Source organism: Dendropsophus ebraccatus, chromosome 2 (genome assembly GCF_027789765.1).
Source record: "Dendropsophus ebraccatus isolate aDenEbr1 chromosome 2, aDenEbr1.pat, whole genome shotgun sequence".
NCBI classification, from domain to species: Eukaryota; Metazoa; Chordata; class Amphibia; order Anura; family Hylidae; genus Dendropsophus; species Dendropsophus ebraccatus.
In genome coordinates, this window is record NC_091455.1 from 79,657,663 (window position 1) to 79,669,687 (window position 12,025).

Here is a 12,025-nt window from a genome sequence, read left to right on the forward strand (position 1 = left end):
AAGGTGTATATATGCTATATGTATAGCAAGAGTCTGAAACAATGATGCTAAACAAAGACCCCTGATGAAAAGTAGCGATGGAAACGGCATTGGGTCCTTAAAAGAAAGACTATATCTACTGAAAGGAAAGTAAAAACTTTACTATTATTTATATTGAATTGCACGGAGTCCCTTGTTTACAAAGCACGTCTGCACTATAGGACTAAATAAATAAAAAAGGACTGGCGGGATAGTGCAATCAAGAGCTATTGGATAAAACTGTTGCAATATATACAATACTGTTTACATGATGCGATAATTGTACATAAAGACTAAGACGTATAGTAATAGGATGGTGGCCGATGTAGATTAAGAAAAAGTGGTGAGTCACGTGTGTCAAAGGTTTTTTATTTTTAATAAAAGTGGAATAAATATTAAAGTTTTAAAGGTTTCTACAATTCAGTGATTTATACAGTTAGAGAAGAAAACCTGCATATTTATATACTTCATTTATTATATATACTGTATATATATATATATATATATATATATATATATATATATATATATATAATTTTATTCTTTTCATTGTTTCATTGGTGCTGCATAAAACGAGCCCCTGTATAACTCATTAGATATTAAAAGAGTTATGGTTTTTAGTAGGCAATGAAAAAAAGATTTAAAAAAAAAAGCAAAAACTAAAATTGCCTGTGTCCTGATGGGGTTAATATTTTTCTTTTTTTTTTTCAAACAGGATACTTAATTACTGTCTGTCTAGTAAATAAGATTCCTGGTAATTATTGCCCATTTGACTGGAAACTACATAATGATGTTGCATGTTTAGCCCAATACTGTTCTAATAATAGTATAAAAATAATTAGACAAGTTTGCTACAAATGTCTCAGCAGTCATATGCGAGCTATAAGCATTGGCAGCAAAAATCTTGCGAAGGATAAAATGCACTAATGTAGGTTTTAAAAAAAAAAAGTATGCCAGAGTCCAGTATGGTAAAAAAAAAAAATGTATTCTTCTAATTAACTGTAACACATATATAAAGTCTGTAGAACTCCACCATACAAGACGCTACCAGTACTGCTCTAATGTATGGGGGATGGGTATTAAGTTACGAACTTCGTGTTCTAGTAGCAAGCTAAATACCAATAAAAGAACAACTGAACCTCTAATATATTACAACATATAGATTTTATTGTTAAAATTACAATACAATAACAAAATAATAGATAAATACGCAATGAACCATGGCTGACAAAATGTTAAAAACGACAAACATACAGTGAGGGGGCTGCTGCAGATGGACACAAGTAAATAAATAAATAAATGAATAGATGGTAGACTAAAGTGCTAGATATAGTACAAAAAGAGCTATGAATAAATGATTTTATAGTAAACAAGCTAAAAAAGTGCTATAAAGAATTCATAGATCTCAACTGGTGTAAAACTACTAGAGTGTCATACCATAAATGATAGCAGTCAGAGTGTCCACCGGCGGCCCCCACCCCAACGCACGTTTCGGCGTAGCCTTTTTCAAGGGGTTGAAAAAGGCTACGCCAAAACGTGCATTGGGGTGGGGGCCGCCGGTGGACACTCTGACTGCTATCATTTATGGTATGACACTCTAGTAGTTTTACACCAGTTGAGATCTATGAATTCTTTATAGCACTTTTTTAGCTTGTTTACTATAAAATCATTTATTCATAGCTCTTTTTGTACTATATCTAGCACTTTAGTCTACCATCTATTCATTTATTTATTTATTTACTTGTGTCCATCTGCAGCAGCCCCCTCACTGTATGTTTGTCGTTTTTAACATTTTGTTAGCCATGGTTCATTGTGTATTTATCTATTATTTTGTTATTGTATTGTAATTTTAACAATAAAATCTATATGTTGTAATATATTAGAGGTTCTAATTAACTGTACTCAGGGTGAAGAGAAAACATATACGTATCTGCACTTTGCTCCCCAACAACCGCTGCTACCTCTGTGTTAGTCGCCCACTGCACAGCACTTCATGGTATTAACCTTCAGCCACTGAGTGATTTAGGTGCAGTATGCTAGGGACCAGGAGCAAAGGGGGTAAATTTGGATTTTATTTTATTTAAAGAGCCACTGTTGTGAATTTTATTTTTATTTTTTGCAGAAATGAATAGTCCAGGCGATTTAAAGAAACTTTATAATTGGGTTTATTAGCCGAAAAAATGAATTTTTATCATGAAAAAGCAGTTTGAAGCTCTCTCCCTGTCTTCATTGTTCTCCTATGGAGAGAGGGAAAAGAGACACCAAAACAGGACAACAAAGAGTCAATTAAAAGCTACATTACCCTCTGTCCTTTCTCCTCTCATGTCAACACTGACCTCTCTGACCTCTGAATAGAGCTCTGAATAGCTCCCTGCTGTGTTATCCTTTGTTCTCTGTTTTCTGCTGCAGACATTTCTCCTCCATCTCTTTTACCCCCTCCCCTCTTCACAGAACAGACAGGATGCGTCTGATTGAGATTTCCTGATTCTGAGCAGTGGATGACAAAAAGGAGAGAAGGGGGGGACGGAACCTGGAAAAGGCTTTTTAAATGCAGATAATGGCATATTTGACTAATAAACCCAATTACAAAGTTTCTTAAAATCGCGTGGACTATTGATTTCTGCAAAAAAAAAAAAAAAAATCACAACAGTGACTCTTTAAATTAAGCACAGTTAAAAATCTTTCTGGAAAACGGCTTTGGTAGGTATTTAAAAAAACCTATTCATATAACTGTGCATTGTGTCATTCCTCTTTAATATGTAGGAATTAAATAATAACTAGGTGTCACTATTTCCTTACTAAACTGCAATACTACACAGACCTTACTAAACTGTAATACTACTATACTTCGCTCATCTCTAATCCTGATCTAAAATTATCAGCAACCCACCACGTACCCACAGGAGGCTGCGGACAGCAGGCAGAAGCAGAGGACAGCGGGAAGCAAGGTAAGGGAATGTATAAACTTCACTTTTAAAGCAAAAGCAGCACAGACATCGATAATGAGAAGCCCTTACTGCATGATCATAGGCTCAGTAAATGAGCACCGACCAAGCAGATCGGTACTTCCTTACTATAGTGTTTACTATAGTGATCAGGTCATCTAATACAGCCCTTAGAGTCTAGTGACATGACCCTTTGACAAAAGGAATAGCAGTTACCAATTTATTCCTACATTTTTCTCGAAATATAACAGAAAATTAACACACTGCATTGTTCAAAGCAATAAACACTAGAATTGTTATGTTATAGAAACTGGGGATATGTACTAGTGCAGGCATAACAGGAGAATGAAAAAAATGTCATTAGGAATGTGCTACAGGTACAATTATTTGCAAGTGTCTTTAGCCTCTGGTTGTAGATAAGAATGTTCAAAATTATGGAATCTGCACACTTCAAGGATGTCCACCCACAGTTTCTACTTTGTATAAAGTCCACATATTGATGGAATGTTTGCTTAACCTCTTAGGAACATATGACGTACCGGTACGTCATATGTCCCCGAGAGGTGTTCAGAGCGGGGCTGGCGGCAACCCCGCTCTGAACTGCCGCGGTCCCGGGTGCCGCTTGTAGTCCGGGACCGGGTGTATCTGATTACTGTATTAGCGGGCACGGCGATCAGACCGTGCCCGCTAATACAGTAATCAGATGCAACTGTCAAACATGACAGCTGCATCCGATTACAGGATGCAGCACTTCCCTGGTGTCTAGTGGGGGAGATCGCTCCTCCGGGACAGCAATCTCCGTTACTGGTGCCGGCGGGGTCTCCACCAAAATGGCGCTGATCCCGCCTCGGCACTCGGATGCTTTCGGCTGCAGCAGCCGAAAGCATCCGAGTGCCGATCTCATTGATCTTTGCTGTATAAATATACAGCAAAGATCTCAATGAGAGATCTGTATACTTATACTAGAAGTCCCCCAGGGGGGCTTCTAGTATAAGTGTAAAAAAAAAAAAAAGTATTGTTATTAGTAAAAAGCCCCCTCCCCTAATAAAAGTCTGAATCACCCCCCTTTTCCCAGGTTTTAAATGAAAGTAAACAAATTAAACATGTTTGCTATCACCGCGTGCGTAATCGTCCAAACTATTAATTAATCACATTCCTGATCTCTCACGGTAAACGGTGTAAGCGCCAAAAATCCCAAAGTGCAAAATTGCGCATTTTTTGTCGCATCAAATCCAGAAAAAAATTTATAAAAAGGAATCAAAAAGTTGTATATACGCAATCAAGGTACCGATAGAAAGGAAACATCATGGCGCAAAAAATTACACCTCACACAGCCTCATAGACCAAAGGATAAAAGCGCTAGAAGCATGGGAATGGAGCAATTTTAAGGAACATACATTTGTTAACAATGGTTTGAATTTTTTACAGGCCATCAGATAATATAAAAGTTATACATGTTATCATGTTATATATATACACTCACCGGCCACTTTATTAGGTACACCATGCTAGTAACGGGTTGGACCCCCTTTTGCCTTCAGAACTGCCTCAATTCTTCGTGGCATAGATACAACAAGGTGCTGGAAGCATTCCTCAGAGATTTTGGTCCATATTGACATGATGGCATCACACAGTTGCCGCAGATTTGTCGGCTGCACATCCATGATGCGAATCTCCCGTTCCACCACATCCCAAAGATGCTCTATTGGATTGAGATCTGGTGACTGTGGAGGCCATTTGAGTACAGTGAACTCATTGTCATGTTCAAGAAACCAGTCTGAGATGATTCTAGCTTTATGACATGGCGAATTATCCTGCTGAAAGTAGCCATCAGATGTTGGGTACATTGTGGTCATAAAGGGATGGACATGGTCAGCAACAATACTCAGGTAGGCTGTGGCGTTGCAACGATGCTCAATTGGTAACAAGGGGCCCAAAGAGTGCCAAGAAAATATTCCCCACACCATGACACCACCACCACCAGCCTGAACCGTTGATACAAGGCAGGATGGATCCATGCTTTCATGTTGTTGACGCCAAATTCTGACCCTACCATCCGAATGTCGCAGCAGAAATCGAGACTCATCAGACCAGGCAACGTTTTTCCAATCTTCTACTGTCCAATTTCGACGAGCTTGTGCAAATTGTAGCCTCAGTTTCCTGTTCTTAGCTGAAAGGAGTGGCACCCGGTGTGGTCTTCTGCTGCTGTAGCCCATCTGCCTCAAAGTTCGACGTACTGTGCGTTCATAGATGCTCTTCTGCCTACCTTGGTTGTAACGGTTGGCTATTTGAGTCACTGTTGCCTTTCTATCAGCTCGAACCAGTCTGCCCATTCTCCTCTGACCTCTGGCATCAACAAGGCATTTCCGCCCACAGAACTGCCGCTCACTGGATGTTTTTTCTTTTTTGGACCATTCTCTGTAAACCCTAGAGATGGTTGTGCGTGAAAATCCCAGTAGATCAGCAGTTTCTGAAATACTCAGACCAGCCCTTCTGGCACCAACAACCATGCCACGTTCAAAGGCACTCAAATCACCTTTCTTCCCCATACTGATGCTCGGTTTGAACAGCAGGAGATTGTCTTGACCATGTTTACATGCCTAAAAGCACTAAGTTGCCGCCATGTGATTGGCTGATTAGAAATTAAGTGGTAACGTGCAGTTGGACAGGTGTACCTAATAAAGTGGCCGGTGAGTGTATATATATATAATCGTTTTAATTGTAATGACTTGAGAAACATGCATAACAAGTCAGTTTTACCCCAGGGCAAATGGTGTAAAAACAAAACACCCCTAAATAAAAAAAAATGTGTTTTTTTGTTCAATTTCACCACACATTGAATTTTTTTCTGGTTTCTCAATGTACTTAATGCAAAAATTCAGCCTGTCATTGCAAAGTACAATTAGTATCGCAAAAAATAAGGGCTCATGTGGGTCTCTAGGTAGAAAAATGCAAGTGCTATGGCCTTTTAAACATAAGGAGGAAAAAACTAAAACGCAATACTGAAAATTGGCTCCGTCCTTAAAGAGAACCTGTCACCCCCCGTGCCGGGATGACAGGCTCCCGGCCCTCCACTGGAGCACCCTATACTCACCTTATCCCGCCGGGTCAAGAAGCGGGACCCGGCGGGATCAGGTGAGTATAGGGTGCTCCAGCGGGGGGTCAGGAGCCTGTCACCCTGGCACCGGGGTTGACAGGTCCTCTTTAAGAGGTTAAAGCAACTCTGTACCCACAATGTGAACCAACCCCCCCTCCCCCCAAACCACTTGTACCTTCAGATAGCTGCTTTTTATCCAAGATCTGTCCTGGGGTCCGTTCGGCAGACGATGCAGTTATTGTCCTAAAAACAACTTTTAAACTTGCCCCGTGCCCAACTGGCGTGGCTTAGAGTATCTGTGCCCTAACTTTGCACCCCCCCTCTGTCCCTCCTCCCCACCCTCATCAATAGGAATACCACTGGACCTTTTTTGTCCATGCTGAACATTGCACAGGTGCCTCAACAATCCAGCCCATGTGCCGGGCTGACACAGGTGCGGAATAGGAGACAATCTGCCTGGAGCATTCCTAATGATGAGGAGGGGGGGGAGGAGGGACATAGAGGGGGTGCCAATCTAGGCAACGCCTGTTGGGCATGGGGCTGCAAGTTTAAAAGTTGTTTCCGATCGCTGTGCCCGCTAATTAAGTAGTCGGATGCAGCTGTCAAAGTTGACAGCTGCATCCGATTATCTTATGTAGCCGTTTCCTGGTGCCTAGGCTCGGGCCAGGGTCTGCGCCGTAATGGCGCTGATCTCGGCTCGGCACTCGATTGCTTCCGGCTGCATCATTGGGTGTTATTACACAGACAAATAATCTTTCATTTCGATCATTCTAGCGAATTTTGAAACGATAATTGTTCCGTGTAATAGGGGCTTTAAACAAACTGCACTGAAACAGCTAAATGATTGCAGGTGTTTAGCTGTTTTAGTGTGATTCATCAAGTTCGCTTATGAGTACTTACCTGTCCGCGTTCTCAAGGTGTCCTCCCTCTTCAGTTTCTGGTGCCCCCCCACAGTCAACTCCAGTCTACTTAGCTAATCACTGCCTTTGACAGCCCACTCATTCAGTGATTGGCTGACTCTCATCTTAGGAGCCAATCACTGACTAAGACAATCATGTGGCCCGTGATTGGCTAAGTGGGCCAGAAAAGCCAATTAACACAAATTACAAAGTTATATAACTTTGTCTTAACATTTCACCGGAGTTGTCCTTTTAATTGCGCAGCCACCATCTTTGAGAACTTGTTACGAACTATAGCTATAATGTAGATGTACAGAGATACAGGGGAAGATTTATCAAACATGATGTAAAGTAGAATTGTCTTAGTTGCCCCTAGCAACCAATCAGATTCCACTTTTCATTCCTCACAGATTCTTTGAAAAATGAAAGGTGGAATCTGCCAATTCTACTTTACACCAGTTTGATAAATCTCCCCCACAGTGTATATATACTGTATAATAATAATAAATAATAATAATCTATAATAATATATATAAATATGTATGCCATATCTATACATACACTAGCTAGATCACTGTTTTTAAGTAGAGTGGTGGTCTGTAACCTAGACAATAAACTGTCAACAATGGGAGAGAAACAGCAGCATATCAGAAAAACGAGGCAAGTTTGCTAAATTAATGTGTTTGCAAAAATAAATAACTTTACGAGCCCTACAGGTATAACTATGTTAGTTGAGATGGGAATACCCCTTGAACCAATTTTTTGGGTTTATTTCCAATATTTATTGGATTATGATCCAGGCTCAACTGGTGTCAAAAAGTTATGCAGGTTGATAAATTATTTCTATATAAAAATCTTGACTCTTCCAGTACTACTGCTGCATTCCTGCAGGTTTTTTTTTGTTTGTTTGTTTGTTTTCCAGTCTTCTCTAAGGCAACTGCTCTCTGAAAACCATAGAAAACCTCTCCTGGTTTGGACATTTCCTGCCATGGGCAGAGGTGTCAGCAGAGAGCATGGTGAGAATACACCACTTCCTGCAGGACATACAGCAGCTGATAAGTAATGTCAGGCTTGAGTTTTTGAAATAGAAGTAATTTACAAAAAAGATGCTAATCTGTACAAGATGTATGCTATACAACTATCAATAAAGGATGAACATTATAATCTCTTTCTAATAGAAAATGTATACTTTGTTAAGGACAACTATGGTACTGCGCTGCCTTACCTAGACTTAAACATGCCTTGGGTTACTCAGCTATTGCTTCAGTATTTGTTCACTCCACACTACAGAGATTACGCTGCTTTAACCTCCATGAACCTCCTTGGTCAAGACTTTGGCCACCTGTCCCAGTATCAGTAAGCATTGTTACATAAACTATGATTTATAAACATCTGTGAGAACAGTAATTCATGAAAAAACAAGTGTGGTTTTGCAACATTGGCCATGCAGTATACTACCGCCACCTGTGAAACCAACCTAAGGCTATGTTCACACATGTTTATTTTTAGAGATTTCAATGAAATCAGTGTCCGTTCTTTTCTGCAGGGATGGCATTGTTTTGAATTCCATGCAATGCTGCCCACTGTGTTAACACTTTTTATCATTTTAACCCCTTGCCACAATATGACGTTTTGGGAATGTCATGTAATGCAGGCAGATACTGCAAAATGACATTCCTGGAACGTCATCCTTTTCCTGCCTCCCCCCTCTGTCCCTAGCGGTGATCGGGCAACTGGAGGAGGTTGTCTCACACAGTCTCCTCCTGCTGCCCCTGCCCAGAGGGGAGCCGTGCTTCTCCCTGGGCCGTTAAACCCATAGGCACTGCAATCCGAGGGACCTTAGCGTCTATGGGGAATCTGCAGGGAGATCCGCGCCGTCTGCACCCCCCCCCTTCACAATCCCCCTCGGGGCTATGCGTCTGGGCTGCTATAGTTATAACAATCAGGCCCCTGCACTTAGGCAAGGGGTCTGATTGTTTGAATGAGCTGTCAGCTGTAATGCTGACAGCTCGTTAACTTTATAATACATTACAGCACAGATCATGTGCTGTAATGCATTATATATGAAAAAGTTAAAGTACAAAAAAAAAAAACACAAATACAAAACATCACATGTTCCCAACAGGTGTACCACTAAAAATTTTATCTTGTTGCACAAAAAAAAAGCCCTCACAAAACTCCATTGACGAAAAAATATAAATATTACTGCTCTTACAATATGCAAGACACAAACAGTATTTTTAGTACAAATGCCATAAACTATAACAAAAGCTATATAAAATGGATATCACTGTAAGGCTATGTTCACACAACGTTTTTTCAGCTCCGTTTAAAATGACGTCTGTTATTTTGAGTCTAATTGGACTTTGGGTGCGTCTTAATTTAAAAGTTTATTGAATTTAATAGTAAAAACGGGGAAAGAATGGTGACAAAAGAAGAACGGTGTGTGAACAACTAATAAAAAACATCCGCTGTTTGCAAAAGACATCCGAAAATAATGTTCATGTTCATTATTTTGACGTCCGTGGCAAAAACGTCCATTTTTCAATGCATTGTGTGCATTGGACGTCCGTCTTCCCATTGACTCCAATGCATTGCCATTGCAGTCAGTTAAATCGTGGCAAAAACGGACGTTTTTTTAAATAGCGAAATCGAAATTTTTTCTCCATTTTTGACGTTGTGTGAACATAGCCTTATTCTACTGGCCTGACAAATAAAGATGTAACATATAAAAAAAATGATGAACACAGCTGCTAAATTGTGTTTTTAATTCGTACCACCTCATGAAAAATTAAATAAAAAATGATCAGGGTGTGACTTGTCCCCCAGAATGATACAGATGGAAACGTCAGCTTGTCTTACACAAATATTTTTGCACCGCAAGGCCTCTGTGACATGGTATAATGGCCCCAAAAAAGGCCCCAAATTTCACCAGTTTTCTGTCGTGTCTGTGGCAATGGTTAAGTCAGGTGACACACTGGGGGGATTGCGCCATGATGTGTACTTTCTATCGGTACCTTGATTGTGCATATGCGACAATTTTTCTCGATTTGGTCCAAAAAATTCGCAATTTTGCACTTTGGTATTTTTTTGTGCTTACGCCGTTTACCGTGCGAGATCAGGATTACGCACGTGTCGATACCAAACATGTTTATTCATTTATTTACTTTTTATTTATAACATGGGAAAAAGGGGGGGGGGGGGTGATTCAGACTTTCGTTAGGGGAAGGGGTTTTATTAATAAAAACACCTTTCCTTTTTTTTTTACACTTATACTAGAAGCCCCCCCGGGGGACTTCTAGTATAAGTACACTGATCTCTCATAGAGATCTATGCTGTATAGGATATAGGTATAGTTATACTGCATAGATCAATGAGATCGGCATTTGATTGCTTTCGGCTGCTGCAGCCGAAAACAACCGAGTGCCGAGCCGGGATTAGCGCCATTACGGCGCAGACCCCGGCCCTGTGCGGACACAGGGATCGCCCCTCCGCGATCGCGTCGTTGGATGGGGCGATCCCCCTACTAGACACCAGGTAAGAGGCTGCAAGTAGTAATCAGATGCAGCTGTCAACTTTGACAGCTGTATCTGATTACTTTATTAGCGGGTACGGCGATTGGACTGTGCCTGCTAATAGCCGTGGTCCCGGGCCACAAGCGGCACCCGTGACTGCGGCGGTTCAGAACGGGGCTGGCGCTTGGCCCCGATCTGAACACCCCTAAGTGGCCCAGGACATACGGGTACGCCCAGGGTCGTCTAGGTAGTTAAATTTCTGCAAAACACCTAAAGGGTTAATAAACTTATGACATGTTATTTTGAATACTTTGATGGGTGCAGTTTTTACAGTGGAGGGATTTATGGGGATAACTAACATACAGGCCCCACAAATCCACTTCAGAACTGAACTGGTCCCTAATAAAATCAGAATTTGAAATTTATCTGAAAATTTGAAAAATCACTGCAAAATTTCGAAGTCCTCTAACATCCTAAAGTAAAAGGACGTCCCCAAATGACATCCCCATAAAGTAGACATGTTGTAGATGATGCATTAATAATTACTTCATGTGGCATGACTATCTTTCTTAGGTAAAGAGAAATTTGAATATAAAGAAATGCAAATTTTTCAAATTTTTGCACGAATGTGTTTTTTTACAAAAAAACTACTGAGTGTATCAACCAAAGTATAGTGCAGTATCGGCTGCAGAAATGATCCAGCGGCCAGCAGTATAACACGATCCATTGCAATGTGAACCCACCTTAGGTTAGGTTCACACTGCATTTTTGCAGTCTGTTTAACTTAAACGTTTATTGGAAACAAAAACAAAAATCGATTGAAAAAAAAAGATGCAATCCAGTGTGCAATCCATTTGGATCCATATTTTACACTTACTTCCATTTAAAAAAAAAAGGATCAAAACAGATGCATTTTTTTTCTTTTTTTTTTTTTTTAGTCCATTTTTGTGTACGTTAAAAGTAACTATTTAAAAACAGATATGTTTAAAAGATTACAAAAATGCAGTGTGAACCCGGCCTTACTTTGTTTTCCACTAAAGTTAGCTGGTCTGACATTGCCTCAAGAAGACCTTAATAAACATTCATTTGTTTTCTTTTCAGTGCTACAATTTACAATGAAAAAGGAAATCAAATGGAAATGTCTGTTCCATACCAGTGACAGTTCTCTGTAATGTGTGAAATCCATGGTAAAAACTATTTCAGCAAGTAAATCTAGCACTGATTAGAAATGGCTTCCCACACTTCAGCCTATAGTTAGGTTTAAATTAATTCTAAAAGCCTTGGAAATGTCAGCAATCTTTTGTAGTGGCCAATGTCACTGAAAGGTTCAAATTCTGAACATTTTTGGCTATTATAAAGAAATAACAAGCTACAGGTTCCTAAAAGTTTTTATTCCAAATGTCACTATGCTGTAGCATTTAGTAATAGAAAAAGTTATAGAATGCATATATACTGTATGCAAAGATTTTCTTGGTAATCCAGCAACAGGCGAATGAGCCACATTGGGGTCATTCCTCAGAGGTGTGTGTGAACAGGAGCTTTCTGTCCCAC

General features: G+C 40.1%; 1 protein-coding gene and 1 long non-coding RNA gene across 2 annotated transcripts in view; one reads left to right on the forward strand and one right to left on the reverse strand.

The window, feature by feature from the left end:
- The window catches only part of NETO1 (neuropilin and tolloid like 1), an 87,124-nt gene that overhangs the window by 26,459 nt on the left and 48,640 nt on the right, over positions 1 to 12,025 (reverse strand). The window lies entirely within an intron of this gene.
- Positions 1 to 12,025, forward strand: part of LOC138784531 (uncharacterized) — a 47,009-nt gene that overhangs the window by 10,783 nt on the left and 24,201 nt on the right. Inside the window, exon 2 of the long non-coding RNA XR_011361869.1 lies at positions 2,901 to 2,966. This is a non-coding gene — a long non-coding RNA (uncharacterized lncRNA). The remainder of the gene's footprint in view (positions 1 to 2,900; positions 2,967 to 12,025) is intronic.